The sequence below is a fragment of the Pleurodeles waltl genome, chromosome 2_1 (assembly GCF_031143425.1).
Source record: "Pleurodeles waltl isolate 20211129_DDA chromosome 2_1, aPleWal1.hap1.20221129, whole genome shotgun sequence".
NCBI lineage: Eukaryota > Metazoa > Chordata > Amphibia > Caudata > Salamandridae > Pleurodeles > Pleurodeles waltl.
In genome coordinates, this window is record NC_090438.1 from 645,031,636 (window position 1) to 645,050,090 (window position 18,455).

The following is an 18,455-nucleotide window of genomic DNA, read 5'->3' on the forward strand; positions in this document are numbered from 1 at the left end:
GAGAGGGTGTAACACCCTTTCTCTGAGGAAGTCCTTTGTTCTGCCTTCCTGGGCCAAGCCTGGCTGGACCCCAGGAGGGCAGAAACCTGTCTGAGGGGTTGGCAGCAGCAGCAGCTGCAGTGAAACCCCAGGAAAGGCAGTTTAGCAATACCCGGGTTCCGTGCTAGAGACCCGGGGGATCATGGAATTGTCTCCCCAATGCCAGGATGGCATTGGGGTGACAATTCCATGATCTTAGACATGTTACATGGCCATGTTCGGAGTTACCATTGTGACGCTATACGTAGGTAGTGACCTATGTATAGTGCACGCGTGTAATGGTGTCCCCGCCCTCACAAAGTCCAGGGAATTTGCCCTGAACGATGTGGGGGCACCTTGGCTAGTGCCAGGGTGCCCACACACTAAGTAACTTAGCACCCAACCTTTACCAGGTAAAGGTTATACATATAGGTGACTTATAAGTTACTTAAGTGCAGTGGTAAATGGCTGTGAAATACTGTGGACGTTATTTCACTCAGGCTGCAGTGGCAGGCCTGTGTAAGAATTGTCAGAGCTCCCTATGGGTGGCAAAAGAAATGCTGCAGCCCATAGGGATCTCATGGAACCCCAATACCCTGGGTACCTCAGTACCATATGCTAGGTAATTATAAGGGTGTTCCAGTATGCCAATGTGAATTGGTGAAATTGGTCACTAGCCTGTTAGTGACAATTTGGAAAGCAAAGAGAGAGCATAACCACTGAGGTTCTGGTTAGCAGAGCCTCAGTGAGACAGTTAGTCATCACACAGGGAACACATACAGGGCACACTTATGAGCACTGGGGCCCTGGCTGGCAGGGTCCCAGTGACACATACAACTAAAACAACATATATACAGTGAAATATGGGGGTAACATGCCAGGCAAGATGGTACTTTCCTACAGCTAGCAGTAGAGAAGTTGAAAAGCCCTTGATTGGAATAGTTACCCTGACTATATATGATCTTGCACTTGGAAAGGTGGCATATGGTTGCCTCCTTCAACAAATTGAGCTGAGCTACTACAAGAAGGTTCAGTTCAGGTGTGTGAGATCGGCCGGGGAGGTCTAGAACGGAGTTATAAAGATGTTTAAAATCAGACTATATAACTGATACACCCCGCTGTGGCATACAGCATTGTTTCCCACTTAGTTCTATGATGTCATGGGGAGAGGATGGGAACGGTTCGGTCTCCGTAAGTTAGATGACCTCTTTGACTTGGATCACATATGTTCATTTGCTGGTCTTCAATCAGAGTTTGATATTGATTCCATGTCTTTTTTAAATATTACCAGTTTTGAGCCTCCATGAGCCAGACCAATCCTGACATAATTTCTGTGGACAGAGTAGAATTGGTGGAAATAATCAACCAACAAGAATGTTGAATAGGGAATATATTTACAAGCTCCTTAGAGATACATTGCCTAGTGATATGGAAAAAATGGAAGCTCAGTGGGTTAGAAGACTGTGGGAAGATGGCATGGATCTTTATGCGTCTATCGAGGTAGAAAGGAAATTCTTCCTCTCATCTAGTTTGAAAGAGCAGCACTACAAAACAATCGTAGATTTGTATTATACCCCAGCAAAACTCTTTGTTTGGAGGAAAAGGGCAGATGACAGCTGCTGCCAATGTGGCAACAGCCCAGCGGATATGCAAGATATATTTTATGGGTGTGAGAAATTATCCCGCTTGAAGGAGGGTATATAGGCTTTTTTTTTTTAAGTTGTTCGGAGGACGTGTCCGAATTAGCCTGCTAATGGGGCTCTTTGGACTTAGCGGTTGTAAAACCTATAACATGTCCCAGACTTATTTTATATTCATCTGTGAGTCTATAGCCCGTTTGTTAATTGCCATAGATTGGAAAAATTGCATGCCTCCCACTTTTAGGGGCATGGTTAGGGTGACTCATGGGGATATATAACATAGAGAGGTCGCTCTAAAATTGTAAGGGTAGAAGGGCTAAAGAGTGGGGGGGAAAGGGCTGGTCCTCTATGTCTAAATGGCTGAATGGTTCTCTTGGGTATTGTGACTGGATGGATCTACCCGAATAGTCAGTCAGGTGGGAGATTTCTATGGTAAATTGTGGGGGGTGAATGGAAGCGGGGAGTGAACAAGGAGTTGGTGCTACCCTCGGTAGGAAGAGGTGAATTGTTACCAACCTATTTTCTGCCTCCGATATGCCCACCTGATAGACTTTGTAATCCAGCTTTACTACGTAAACGTGTTTAACTCTGTAAATGGTGAAAACTACTAAAAAAAAGAGAAGAGAAGGGCTTGCAATCCTCTCCTGAGAGTGCTCTAAAAAAGGAGGAGGTGACAGTGAAGGTGGTGATGGTGCCACAGGAATGCCTAGTACACGATATTTCAAAGTATCTGGATTGCTCATGGCATTTATGATGAGATTAGCACCTGTTTGATCCCATTTTACTTCATCAGCTATAATACACTGTGATATATACCGCCCAACAAGCCACCCTGAGGCCAATCCTCTTTTTAAACTTCCCTTGTAGAACTTTATGCTGACACTCGGAGGCCACAACTTAATCACTGTGAGCACCATGACACTAACAATGTGTGCCTACTCTTTATGTCAAGTAGGTGGCGTATTAAAGCCAGGGTTTAAAGCACCATGACATTGTTAGCCAGCCTGCATGAACACTGAGACTAACAGCCTCATCCCAAGCCGTTAGCATTATTGAAGGCCTCGATCTCCTTTCCTGTTTACTGCTTTCGTTCGCTGACATAGGAATTTCTTCACCTTCAAAGGCAAAAGCTTGCGTCTGCTACCAATATGCAGCAATGCTGAAGGCCTACAGTTGAGAAAAAGATCTCTGGAAACTAAAGATGGCTCGGGTTGTTCCCAATCATTAGCAAAACTCTCCTCATCTGAGGGGCATCCGTTTGCATAACGTGTCTAGAATGGGCACAGGGACTCAGTTTCCCAATCTATGTCAGGAATGTGTGCTAGAGCCACACAGACTTCATACAGTAGCAAACGTATTTTACATTTGCCAAGGGCTTCTGTGGCTACAAGTTGCGCATGGTGACACTACTATTTTGGGCCCACAGTGGGCGGAGTTTTCCCCATCTCTGAGTGGCCCCCATATCACATTGTTATTACTTTGGCAAAGAAAGGGATATGGAGTAATGCTGAGGTTTATTAACACATCTGCCAGGGTCTAACTAATAGTAATCAAATATCAAAGAGACACAACAGGGTATGCATGAAGTAAAATTATTCAATAATAAAAACCTGCATATATATATATATATATATATGTACATTAATATTGCATAGAAGGGATACGTTTGTGTGATTTCACAAATAACCTTATGCCAGAGAAACAAATTAAACAGAAAATCATTGGAAGGTTGTTTATCTTCTTATGGGCATGAGTCTGCACTACAAATTGTGTGTAAATTGTTCAAATTCCTAATTCAGACACAGATAATCCCAGTAGGATATGTTGAGAACAACACACATAATTTATTCTTACACAAAGCACCCATTTGGTAATTTTGTTCATGAAAAACAGAAGATTCTTCAGAAGGAGTAAAGTAACTGAAGGACTAAACTCAAAAAAGCTGCGCGCCAATGGAAAGATCGACATAGTGATGCCAAAAAAAAAACCGCACCGTAAAAAATCCATTGAAAATATTGAGTTCATTTAACTATAAAATCTGTAAAATGTGGAAAGACAAATACATTTCTGGGACTTCAATTCCATTTTTTTGGGAAGATGAAATAAACCGCCGGAGTGCAGGAACCGATCCTCTGGCTACCGATCCCTGTCTGCTTTAAGCCTCCTAAAGCTTTATATCGTTGTCAAATGCTGCCAAGGCCGAGCCACTGACATGCGATATTTACATAATGTTTGGTAATTCCTTCTGGGGGAAGGAAATGTCTGCGTGGAAAACCTGAAACACCATGGGACTTCAAACTCACCACCCCGCTGATACCTGGAAGCACAAATGGCCCAAAATAGCTTTATTGCTGAAGACACTGAAAGAAGCGTGACTGCAGTTCATTTTTCAGCAGTTGTTCTAGTCTCCACTACAGTAGATGTTCTGCACTAAGTGCAAATGGAGCAGAATGCATGATCTAACAGGGAAAGCTTTTCAATTCTTATCCGAGGTTCCCAAGTTAATCCCATGATTCATTGTTACGCTCTCGCACATATTTATCATTTGGTGCTAAATCAAGATGTAATGTACGAGTGCTGATTTTTCCAGGCTGTGCCTCAGTTTTGCAGCAGTATTGCATCATTTTCTCCCAAGCGGCTATCCAGATGACCACTGACAAAGCTGAAAGGTGTGGATTTATGTATGTTTGGATTCATGATTACATGCACGGGTGGAAGAAAAACGGGCTGACTGGCTGTGCATGTGTGGATGAATGAATTAACACATATATAGGTGGGTGAATGTGCTTGAACTCCGGGATGGATGCCTGGATGAACAGGTGAGTGAGTGCATTGAAAAGACAGCAAGTGCCAATTGCAACAGCTTATAGTGAAATATTGCTAGAGTCAGTTTAAGAAGCGGACATCCATTTATTACCAAATTACGGGCCAGATGTAGCAATATTGCAAATTGCGACTTGCAATTTGCGAGTCCATCCGACTCGCAAATTGCAAGTCGCAATTTGCAATGCAGTACGGTGTCTCAGACACCGACTGCGACTCGCTATGGGGTCGCAATGACCCACCTCATCAATATTCATGAGGTGGGTCGCAAATTGCGGCCCCATAGCGAGTATAGGCACTCGCAAACATGGAGGCCTGCTGTCGTCAGCAGACCTCCATGTTCGTGACTGCTTTCAATAAAGCAGTTTTTTTTTTTTTAAGTGCAGCCCGTTTTCCTTAAAGGAAAACGAGCTGCACTTAAAAAAAAAACCGAAACCTTTAGTTTCGGTATTTTTTCAGGGCAGGGAGTGGTCCCTTGGACCACTCCCTGCCCTGAAAAAATATTTTTGGGTCCATTCACAAAGTGGAAGGGGTCCCATGGGGACCCCTTCCAATTTGCGAGTGGGTTACCATCCACTTGAAGTGGATGGTAACTGCGACTCCATTTGCGATTGCATCCCACTGCGAGTCGCAAATAGGAAGGGAACACCCCTTCCTATTTGCGAGTCGGAAATGCATTTTGCGAGTCGGTTCCGACTCGCAAAATGCATTTCTGCATAGGAAACTCCGGTTTGCGACTCGCAAACGGCAATTTTTGCCGTTTGCGAGTCGCAAACTGTTTCCTACATCTGGCCCTACGTCATTTCACTGGGAAACGTCTTTCCAAGCACTGACTTGCCTTTCACCAAAGGGGCGATCCTTATAGCGCTTTTAATTGAATTAGGCTAACACATATGAAGAAAGTAATCGGTCATAGGAAACACTGAGAGTGGAACGTTTCTGTGAGATGGTATGAAGTCATATGATAACCCTACTTCATCCTTTGTTTCACCGTACTGTGTGACATTATTTTCCAAACTAAAGTTTAGAAGGTGGCACAATGCAAGCATCGACACAGCTCGCTGTAGCAAAGTGTGATGATTATCGTGCCGCTTTCTTGTTCTTAAAAATATTATATCACGTTGGAAAGAACTGTCCCTGGGAAAAATATGTTTTCCTTTGCAAGCATACTGCACAGGTTTCCGACAACAGAGGCAGCACATTTCTGTCCTAGAAATGCACTTCTTAGCTAGAGGTCTCATGCAATATGTTTTGCCACGTCACCTCTGGGGCAGAAGGTGGCACCTTCCTGCAATATTAAGACATTATCATTTTAGGTGGGTTTACCCTGATGAGATCTGGGGTGCAGCCTTCATAAATTCTGGGACAATCAGCTTCGTGTTTCATGTCTTTTTATCTGATGCTGTACCTACCACTTGCAGTAGCAAATGTTATTTCCTTGATATGGATGAAAGCAACTCAACTGTAATAATGGATTCTTGATAATCAGTGCATGACAATGGAAGTTGACATGCGAAAATAAGAAGATTCGTTCCACACATGGATTCCTCTGACTTCTCACAAATTAAACCGTTCCATACCGGTTCATTAGTGAAAACTCCATGCATCATGAAATAGAGATACAACCAACCAAAGGCTTTTGAACAGAGGCTGGTCAATATATGAATAATACAAGAACCTAACGAGTCTATCAATTTGTCCTTTTTGCTGGATTGCTAGGATACAACTTAGCAACAGATTGGTCTGTCTCGAGCCACACCAAAAAAATAGGAATGTACAAGTGCTGTGACACACAAACACACATTTATAGACGCACCATGCATATACAAAGACAGACACACACCCAAGCATGAGTGTGCAACAGGATTGTGAGTTTCACACATAAATGTAAAACACCTATAAGGAGGGCAAACTTCACAAGCAGAAAGGACAAGAAGGACAGCAGCAGTGGTACACCACTTGTAGACTTATTTATTGCATGACAGGCAGGGTACCCAAGCAGTGCAGTAGCACAAGGTTCCATACACAAAAGTACATCAAAGGAATCACATGTCAAGCTTACCCTCAAACAGAAAAAGTACAGCACAGGCATCATAAATGTCAGTGTTTCGTTCACAAGGAACTAAAGTTGTTCAGGTACCAGCAGCGTCATGTGTACTTACATAGATTAGAAACAACACGTATTTGCAGTGCAAACCGTCCTCACGAGGTCATCACACACTTAAGAATAAAATACCAGCCTAACTTCAAACTGCTCTCATGAATCAGACATGTCCAACATGGAAATAGAGAGTGCAGGTTTTTAAGTAATCAATAAAGCCTTGCAAAGACATCTGGAACTGTATTACAGAAGTGCCCTGTAGGTGCAACGCACATTTCTGCCCACTTTGTTCACCCTTGGGACACTTTGGTATTAAAGAAGGAGTCAGAAATGCTTTTTCAGCCTCTTTTTTAATACAAATAGTGCTGGCATACTTGTAGTGCCAGCTCTATCATTAGAGGGCTTTGCCTCATTTGCATTGGGTTGTGGCCCTATTAAAATGATCAAATCTCTTTGCCTCCGCACCAGCACAATATATCCGATGTGGCTGCACAGTCAAACATGCATTTAGGAGAGGCACTTTCAGTATGCCACAAAAAGGTGGTTTAATTTCAGTGTGCCTCTTGAAGGCAGCCCTCTTGACGGATGAAGGTGGTTGCATGGACCCCCAGGCATCCCCTTGCAGGCAGCTGCAGTGACTCACTGCACCCGAATGCAAGGGGATCTCCAATCCCTCTTAAAAGTGCAGGTGGGTTGCCGCCTGCAAAGAGAAACACAGAGCAGATTCTAAACTGCTGCTCTGTAATTATGAATAGGCTGTTTACTCTCTCCACACAAAGGGCTGCACAACCCCCTGTAGTTAGTCTGGAGACATGGAAGGGAAGCCAGGATCCCTGAGGACATCAAAGGGAAACCTATAGATGCTTCTTTCCTCACTTCAAAGGAACAACTGGGTATACATACTAGACCTCAGACACCACCACTTTAGTAAACTTCTGGACCTGTGGATACTCTGCCAGGAACAAGGAATGTTGTGCTTCTACAAAGTCTGCCACTCTGCTGGACCGCTGTTATAAAGGAACTGCTGCCCTGCTGTGCTGTCTGATGCCCTCTTGCTGGCGGAAGAAGAGCTAGACCTGCAAGTTCATCTTGAACCCAGGTCCCCTGATTGACTCCAAAGGCTAGTCTGCGGGTGTCCTCATCTGAGCCAGCTGTGGGTGAGTTCCTGACCTACGAGTAGTGGCACTCAAGCTCTGGACGTTTGGTGTGGCTCACTAAGCTTAAATCAAGCTTTTGGCCTCTTTGTGACTGCAAACGGGTCTATTCACACTCAGACTGTGCTACTTGCACTGAAAATCAGTGTGGAGTGACACCAGCCCATCTCTGTGCACTACAGCATCACCTACTTGTGGGAGACCACCAATAAGAACCTCCAGCCTGCCTGTCTGAGGAGCCAGGCTCTTCGCACCATGCCAAAATCCTTCCACAATGCCCTCTTTGCTCCTCATGATCCTCTCCAACACAAATGGGACACCTGTCACAAAACTTGAGAAGGTAAAACTTTAGCTGGACTAATCTGGGACTGTATCTGACCTGTGCTATATCATGGTCGACCTGAACTTTTGAGTTTGACCAGGTCCAGCCCGGCCGGATAGCTGTGATTGGCTCTTCCTACTTTTAGGCACAATTTTGCACTTTTTTCTTTAAAAATTCATAAATCCTGTTCTGCTGATTGGATTCTTGTTGTTTGATCTTGTTTTATTTATTACATTAAGCTCTACTGTTATAACTTTATTTGGGATCGCTTTGTGTGGTGTTTACACTATTTTACTGTTTGAAGTGTTGCACAAATACTTTTCACATTGCCTCTAAGTTAAGCCTGACTGTCCAACTGCTCTGTGCCAAGCTACCAGCGGGTGAGCATAAGTAAATTTGGGTTTGCTTGTGTCTTAATTACCCTGACAAGGATTGCAGCTGCTGCTGGACCAGGGCTCACATCCCAATCAATCAGTAACCCGGTGTTTGATCACCTAGTACGGCACGAAGCGGACAATGGATTGCTAAATCATCGAGGCACGTATTATTGTGCCATTAAGGCGTATCCTAAATGTAGGTTTGAATATTATTGGGGCTAGTTGGACTGAACTATAGGCCCTGCAGGATAATATGATCGCATTCAAATATGTGGGCGATGTGGCTGTTCATGGGGGATTGAAACATGATATTTTGATTGAGTATGGCCCTGACGAAGTTTACATGAATTAAACAAAATGTGTTGGCTGGCTGTATGTGCTGTCTATATTCAAGAAACTTAGAAGAAATCATATTTATGTCTTTGTGTTGAAGCGTTTGCCAAGATCGAGAACAAACAAAAGAAGATCTATATAAAAATCACACTTCTTGAGTCATGGATTATCATTGATGGTGCATCCTTCTATGTCATTTTTTCACTTTGAGTTGACGCCAAGAGCAGCAGGTGTCTGGATGTGTGCAAATCAGGACTATTATTATTTGGGACAGGGGTTGGTGATGGTTTGATTGTGCTGCTCAGACCTGGACATTGGTGAGAACAAGTAAATTTGGGTTTCGTTGTGCCTTACCCTGACAAGGATTGTGGTTGCTGCTTGACCAGAGCTTGCTCCCCAATCAACCAGTAAGCCAATTTCTCACATGCATGTACTGTAACTCCATACATTTTGATGACACTTTTTTTCTAGAAAGGGTGCACTTATGAATCAAATGATTTGCTCAGTTGTTTCAAAAGGTCTCACTAATAATTATGTCTTCTAGGTCAAATATGGCGCTATATCCTTGAACAAACAAGAAGTGTTATATCGTTCTGCTGCACCATCATTTATTGAAAGTGTGCACATGCATGCAAGGTGGTCAGGAAAATACTTAGCCTCTGTATGGATAACTGGGTGTCAATATGCATTCTGCTCTGGTTAAAGCAGCTCATATTTCTCCTTGGGCACCAGCCTCCTTCATGACTTCAAAGGCCATCACACTGGGGTTTTTCTGCATCAGTCACTGCCAACTTCCAATGATCACTCAAGAACTGCCTTTCAATGGGGAGTTCAAGCACTCTCCTCTTGAAGAGTGCACTTTAATATTTCACCTGACAATTACCATCTTGCCAGACTTCCTGTGTCCAACTCCTACTCAAAGATTCCATGACCATATAGGCCTGCCTAGATGTCATTGATTCTCCCCAGTTTGTGCGCTCTGACTCACATTTGTTGGTCTGGCTTGTACTTCTACCATCTGTTTGAGGTCTCCTCAGATCCAAGGAAGATAGGAATTCAAAATTTGGTCCATTGCCTCTGCAAGCCACCACCTCCCCTGTTGGCATGGGGTTGTCTGTGATGTGCACTGACAGGGAATGCCAAACTGTGCACACATCCTTCTCAGACAGCCACTATCAATGACTGAGAGTGTGAGTAGGGGGGTTCTCAGAGCATATAGGCATGTGTGGCAGGACACCAGGGCCCATATTACAGAAAGTGTCCCAGGGGCACAATAAGCATGTGCAGTAGCTTTTTGCACCCCCTGGGCTCTTTGATGTTACAAAAGGGGTTGCAGGCACTTGTCTCTGTGCCTGCGCCAAATTATGGACATGTCCATAAAGGCAAAGAAGCTGTCAGGAGGTGCACTGAAAGTGCACCACAAAATGATGGCCCACTGTCAGTGCGTCCCCCGATGGCAGTCCTCTGGAGAGGGGAAGGGGGTCTGATTCAACTTCCAGACATCCCGTTGCAGGTGGGTTCAGTCACTCACTGCACCCGCCTACAAGGAGATCTCTCTACCCTCTTCAGAGTACTGGCCCCCTGCACTGTGAAACATGGACTGGTTTTAAAGTAGCTGATCCATATTTCACTTGAATGCGCTGTCCCTAGGGCAGCACTTGTTCATGGCTGCCCTGGGGCAGCACCTTTACTGTATTAATGCACATTATCCCTGCGAGGCTCACAAATTTAAAGGTGCACCATCCCACAAACAGGAAAAGTGTGCCCTATGTGTAATAGAGTCCCAGGTAGATGGAGTTTGTATAATACTGAAATGAGGAGGAGAAGGGTGTTTAGGGGCTATTGGTGGTAAGTGCCAGGATGCTATCTCATGTTCTGTTGTTAACATTGGAATGTGGACAGTATTTTGATGGTGGCATGGCACAATGCAAATACTTTTAAATTATTAGAATCAGGTGGGGCACACTGTTTTGGGAGTGGATACATGGCACCAGATACTGTTCTTTTTGGCAATATTCGAATTGTGATGTAGGAGGGTGGCTGGACACCAATGTTTTTTATATATTTAAAATGAAGATGGCTCTCACAAAGACGGTGGGGGTGGATACAGTTATGGGAAAGAGTCTGAAGTAGGTGAGGCCTGGTTTTGCATGGCTTTACCCTTACTCCTCCTCCCATTCTCTGCTGATCCACAGGGTCAGCTGAACAGCGGAAGAGCACAAAAATTGTATAAAATTTTAGATGTGTAGCTGTCAAAAGGGAGTTGCTTCCTTTCTTGCCCTCAAAGTGACTTAATCTCTTGTTATCTATTTGATTTGACTTCAAGACGTAATGCTTGAGTCTTCTATATTATACTAAGGCTGCCAGTGACTGCCAATGTGTCTCACTGGAACGTATAGCTCCCACTATCGGTCGCTAGTGCAAACAAATGTTTTCAGCAGTCACAGATCATTATTCTGATAGGCAGAGGGTTGCAAAAAAGCTGAACTGTTTGGAAGTTATAGGAAGCCTACTATAGGGTCTTAATTCATAGAAGGAACAACAACCTCGAAAGTAAACACCCTAGATTCTCAACCACCACTCCACTGCTTTCTGACCAATGCCTGACTGTTCTCTTTTCCTTTTCTTTTCCTTTGTGTCTATTGTCCTTCACGATTTCTACTGTTGACATTCTAGCTTGCTCCTGATTTCAAGTCCTATTATCTAATGTTTATACCTGTATTAAAGTTTTTTTCTCTATTCGTACTTATTATTTATTTCTAGTCTCCCTTATCCAATTATGGCATTGTTTTTCCCTGTCTTCCTTTGCTTCCCTCTCAACTCTGCATCACATGGCACTTTCTCCATCTGTGATTTCCTTCTCTTTCACCCCATTTCTTATTTCTTTCTCAGTCAATCACTTCCTGAACTCCCTCTATCTCAATCTCCATTTCACTGACACAAGTCCCTTTCCTTATCAACCTCACTTCATGTTTACTTTACCTCTCCTCAGTTCAAGTCTATAGTTCTTTCACTGAGACTCTTTTCTCTTCACAGAGGAGTATACTGATTACTCTTTATCTTAGCGCGTTTTTCATTTCTCTCTACCCTTTTCTCCCCCTTTTTACTCTAACATTTTCAGTTGTTTTTCCTTTCTGTCTTTCTCCTCTCAAAGTTTCTCTTATTTGATATCTATCTCTCGTCTGACATTCTATTTCTCATTTATTTGTCTGCATTTGTTGAACCTCAACCTCCCGCCTCTGCATTTTGTCCTCTGCCTTCTGACCTGCTTTCAGATAATGTTGTCTTTCCTCTTAGCTAAACACTGTGGGTCACAAATGGAATGCGCAACCATATTGAAGGGCTCCAACAGGAGGAGAGGTTCTTCTTCCTGTTACTTTGCCTTCTATGAATTACAAACTATTGCACCCCCTGTTTGACCGATCTGGATCAGCATCAGCTACCGAACCATGGCTGGAACCGCAAGATTTTAGTTTGCGCATGACCTTCCTACTTCCGCCTTTGCCTCCGTTCTCTCTGGAACATGTCCTGTAAACCTGCTGCTTCAGTCAGTTGCCACAAGCTCCAGCTTTTGATTTCACAAGATATCAGAACTTTCTTTGCCTCTCTAGCACAATAAGTGAACGGTTTGAATAAAGTAGGGTTGTAATGTGCCACGGGCCCTGGTGCAAAAAGGGAAAATGGGTCCTGTGTCTGCTGGTTGGCTAATAAAATAAAGCCATAAATGGAGTTTAGAGGGACCTTAAAACTCCTGCGCCCCAGTGTCACAGGACCTACCGCACTACATCTAGCTGCGCTCCTGTTATTTTATGGTTTTTCCCTGTCTGGAGTGGCAGAGTGAGCATAAATGATGGACTGGAATACAGCCCTGGGTTATTAACTCTGGCTTAAATTAAAGTTTGCCTGTGTTCCCGTTCTGATTGGACATGGCCTGGAAGGCTTGACTGTTTCTATTAGAGTAGGTAAAAGGCAGATTTGCATATGGTCGTTCCATCTCTCGAGTGGGGTAACAGCAAAATAATGGGCTGGAATGCACTTCATAGTAATAAACATGATTGAAATTAATTAAAGCACACCTCCAATGAATTTTTCGTTTCTGTAAACAGAAAAACCTTTTACACCTTATTGGCAATGTAACACAACCGGTGGCTTCACGGTATGCATACTTATGGTATTCCTGTTGGTTATATGGTTAATGATTGTCCCGTTGTGGCAAATACTTGCTTAGATACAGTGCTGTTAATTGAGGCAGTTCCTAAAAGAGGAAAGCCTCCACTTGAGTAGAGAAAAGAATGACTATCTAAAATGAGCCAACACCCACTGAAAAAAAATTAGTGAAGTAAAATTAATGTATGTAAGTATGTATATGATCAAAGATAAGGAGCGCATTTCTTACGCTTACAGCTCCTCCAAGGCATTAATGAGAGCGCACATATTTTTAGAACACTTTCTGCAGGTCCTAAGAGATTCAAAACACTACTTCACTCATATGGAGACAGAAAAGGGGCAAACGAAAAATCCAGAGAAGACAGTAATGAAAATGTGGCTGTCTGGCCTAATTTTTGAAGAGGAGAAATTCTTGACATGCACCCCAAGGATTTGGAAAAGCAGAGTATGTACTCTGAGCCATCAATAGTACAGAGAGCGCCGGAAGGAATGCTCTCTAGGATTGTACCGCCACTCTTTAAAGTACTTCCTATCACTAATTTCCTCCCTGACCCACCCTGATCTGTAACAATGAAAGACAGGGGAGGCATCATGCCCTAGGGCCCATGCGTTCTAGGGTCCCACTTGCCTATATCAACATTTATTTGTAGTTCTCAAATTGTCAGCAAGCCTGCAGTCCTCAACAATAATGAGGCAACCTTTGTGGCCAGACCTCTAGACGGTGCCAGGTGCTATGTTTTCTGTTTCCCTGAAGTACTTTTTTAAATTTAGAAACATGTGCTGGTTATGTGGTCTGCCCTAAAAGGGAGAAGAATTCACACAGCCCCGCATTTACCTTTGGCTCCAGGTCTCACACTAACTTCTAACAAGCCTGAACACACCTACTGACTCTTGTGGAGACTTCACAGATGAGATGCAAAAACAAAAGAAGGAAATACTTAGGGCCAAGTGTACGTACGTTTTAGCATGTACAAACCCTATTTTGAGATTCAGTAATCTATTTACCAAATCCCAAAATAGATTTGCGAGTCGCAACTAGGAAGGGGTGTTCCCTTCCTAATTGTGAGCCGCATTACGATGTATGATTGTTTTGTGACTGTGAATGCAATCACAAAACAATCACAGTTAGCACTGATTTCAAATTGGTGCTAACACATTCGCAAACAGGAAGGGGGTCCCAATTTTGTGAATGGTAGCAAAATAATCCTGCTCTGAAAAAATGAAAAGAAAACATTTAATTTTGTTTTTGAAATGCATCTTGTTTTCCTTTAAGGAAAACTGGTTGTATGAAAAAAAAACTGCTTCATTTAAAAAGCAGTCACAGACATGGTAGTCTGCCGTCCCCAGCAGGCCACTGTCCTTGTGAAGGTGGCCATTCCCAATGGGGTTGCAAACTGCAATCTACCTCATGATTATTTATGTGGTAGGTCATTTGCAATCCCATTGGAAATCGCAAACAGTGTCATTGACACTGTTGTGCATCAGCTTTTGCAACTCGCAATCTGCCAGTCACAAAACCTTATATTCGTACATGTGGTCCTTAATTCTCTCTGACTCAAACACATTATTCAAAATAGCACTAAGGAGTTACACAGCAGCTGCCATGACCTCAAGGGAAAACAATCCCATCTCTCATCACCCTAACCGCTTGCTACACAACTCATCATTTTCTGAACTGTGCCGCTCCACGTCAGATTTTATGCAGTCCTACAGATACCTCTCCTCCCCTGGCATTCAGGAGTTAGAGAAGGTGGGAATTGGTCAAGGGATCCAATTAAAGATGTAGTACTGGCCTTTCACCATGTCTTGTCTGACCGGGCCTTTCATCTAAACTCACATTCTTGATGCGGAAGTGCCATCTCCCACAGACGCTTCCCTACCTTCATAACAGAAGAGCAGGTCTGTCTAGGGTGATCGTTTTTTCAGAGGTACCTGGCCTTTGTGCTTGATCCGTGTTATCCTGACACTATCTCACACTTCATGATAAGATTTAAGGGCGGGGAGTAAAATAATTGAAGGACACATACAAAAATATTGGACCAAAACACAATCTTTAGTTAAAGGTACATAGATTTAGCTGGAATGGGCAGCACACCATATTTCAAACTGCATACTGTTAATAGAAAAACCGTCTCTACAAAAAGGCACTCTGCTATTGGTGGAGCCTCAAAGGTCGAGTGAGTTTGAGGTGTCGTTTAACCTATAACAATATCAAGCTGCACCTTCAAACCAGGCAGAGTTAAAGGATTGGCATGAAATTCGTGAGTCTCTGGACTTGATGCAAAAGAGCTATAGTAAAAGATAAAGGATAAACTAAAAAAAAAACTAAAAACAACGTAGTTTCTCAATCAAACTAATATATCGAAATAAAACAGCTTAAACACAAATTAAAATAAATGATGAAAAACAAGCTTTAATCAGATGAAGCGAACAGCCATAAAAGTCACAAAGCGTTCTCAACAATTTAAAAGCTTCACACATAAAAAGTAATTCAACAAAATAATATAAATAGCAGCAACACAATAACTAAATAAAATGTAGCCAATAGTTTCAAGTAAAAGCAGTGTAAGGTGTGCTCCTGCAACAGTCTGTAAAGAAGAGCCAACATAAATAATGGTTTCGTCACCCATACATAATGGTTTCGTCACCCATACATAATGGTTTCGTCACCTGAAAGTTGCAATAAAAAGATAAAAGCTGACTTAAAACGCCTATTCACACCACTTTTCTCTTTTTTTAAATCAGGATAAAAAAATGGTTTGTATATTTACCATAAGACTTACGAAAAAGTGCGAAGTCCAGCATAGATTGCCCAGACTTGCCATCACAGAGCCAGGGAATATCATCTAGATTTCTCGTACCCCAAAGGAAAACACAAAAAATTGAAATAATAACACGTGTTCCCAGCGTTCACAGGCACGCCAGAGATAATTCGTGGTGGAATTAGATAAGGAGAGACTCCAACCTTTTTTAAGGTATCACAGAGTCCTGGCTCAACAAGAGCACCCTGCAGACCAATATGGTAACTGTTGGAAATGGCCTTTCTGCAGGGTCAACCCCAGGCTCTTTGCCCTCCTCCTCCTTTTTTTCTGACCTCATTTTTGCGGGCTTTAGGACTCTGTGCACTTTACCACTGCTAATCACTGCCCGTAGATTAAAAGATACTAGTGGGCCTGCAGCACTGATTGTGCCACCCACTTAAGTAGCCCCTTAACCTTGTCTCAGGCCTGCCATTGAAAGGCCTGTGTGTGCAGTTTCACTGTCAATTCGACTTGCCAATTAAAAGTACTTGCTGAGCCTAAAGCTCCACTTTTTCTACAGATAAGTCACCCCTAAGGTGTGCCCTGGGTAACCCATAGGGCAGGGTGCTGTGTAGGAAAAAAGCAGGACATGCACCTGTTTAGTTTACATGTCCTGGTAGTGTAAAACTCCTAAATTCGTTTTTACACTGCTGTGAGGCCTGCTCCCTTAATAGGCTAACATTGGGGCTGCCCTCATACATTGTTTGAGTGGTAGCTGCTGATCTGAAAGGAGTAGGAAGATCATATTTAGAATGGCCAGAATGGTGATACAAAATTCTGCTGACTGGTGAAGTTGGATTTAATATTATTATTTTAGAAATGCCACTTTTAGAAAGGGAGCACTTCTCTGCACTTAAATCTTTGTGTGCCTTACAATCCATGTCTGGCTGGGTTTAGTTGACAGCTCCTTGTGCATTCACTCAGACACACCCCAAACACAGCATACTCAGCCTCACTTGCATACATCTGCATTTTCTGGGCTGGGAGGGTGGAAGGCCTGCTCTCACACAAAGGACTGCCACATCCCCTACTGGGACCCTGGCAGACAGGATTGAACTGAAAGGGGACCTGGTGCAATTCTAAGCCACTCTTTGAAGTCTCCCCCACTTCAAAGGCACATGTGGGTATAAAAACAGGGCCTCTGCCCTACCAACTCAGACACTTCCTGGAGAAGATGCCTGAACCAGAACCAGAACCTGCACACTGACAAGAAGAAATGCTTGGCTGCTCAAAGGACTCACCTGACTGTTGCCTGAAAAGGACTGCTGCCCTGCTGTTGCCCTGCTGCCTTGCTGCTCTCTTGCTGTGCTGCAGAAGTGCTCTCCAAGGGCTTGGATAGAGCTTGCCTCTTGTCCCCTGAAGTCTCAGGACCAAAAATACTTCTCTCCTGCAACTGGAATCCCTGTGCGTTGAAAATTCAACGCACAGCCTGCCAAGAATGATGCACAGCCTGCTTGCGGTGAGAAATTCACTGCACGCCGAGACTGGAACGATGCAGCCCGACTTTGTGACAGAAGATCCACGCAGCGCAAGCAACGTGACCGGAACTTCGACACACAGCCCTGCTGGATCAACACGAGCCGACTTCCTGAGAGGAATCAACGCAGCGCCTGCCGTGTGGAAGAAAATTCTACGCATCGCCACCGGAATCGACGCACCTGTACCTGTGACTTCACTCTTCAAGCCCAGGATTCCATGCATCGTCCCTGGGGTGTCCAAAAACCCGGCAACCCAAACAGGATCCAAGTACGCGTGGCAGAAATCGACACAACATCTTCCCCACGTGGAAAATAAAGCCGCAAGTCCATGTGCGAAGGGGCGAAACTGACGCACACCTACCGTTTTCCACGCACCTCCTCCTCTGCGGTCCCTTGCGAGGATTTTGCAATGCGAACCAGGTACCTTGCCCCGCAAGAGACACTTGTTGTTTTTAGGAGAACCTAAGACACTTTTTATTGCTTTTACAGTAATATTTCAATTCTAAGACACTTTATATAACTTTCAGTGATATCGCTACATTTGCTTATTTCATCATTAATCGTTTTGACCTACATTTATCCAGATAAACATAATATATTTTTCTAAACACTGTGTGGTGTATTTTTGTGGTCCTATATTGTGTTATTGTATAGTTTATTGCACAAATACCTTACACATTGCCTTCTAAGTTAAGCCTGACTGCTCAGTGCCAGGCCACCAGAGGGTGGGCACAGGATGATTTGGATTGTGTGTGGCTTACCCTGACTAAAGTGAGGATCCGTGCTTGGACAGGGGGTAACCTGACTACCAACCAAAGACCCCATTTCTAACAGTAACTACGGAATACACAGCCCAACATCATATGAGAGGCTGTCACAAAATTATAATTCTGGATTGACTAGTTTCCTAATTTTTCCAGATAGCTAGCCACAGTACTGCTGGCTGGGTACTGATACAATCTTCTAAGTATGATAAGCCCAGCTCGTCATGACAGATTGTCTTAGAGGTGGTTATTTGGGCAGAAAGAAGTCCTCTGCAAAAATAAAATATTTTCTTCCAGCTGAATGGCTTTGCATTTTGAGATCCCCCATACCTCAGCTTCATATGCTGCAATCGCTGCGCATTGCCACCTTTAGATCTGCAGTAGAGGGGCAACAGAACCTCCACACAGCAGTTGCAAGAGACTAAGGCCCATATTTGCACTTCTGGTGTGCTGAATTTGTTTCATTTTTTTCACGCA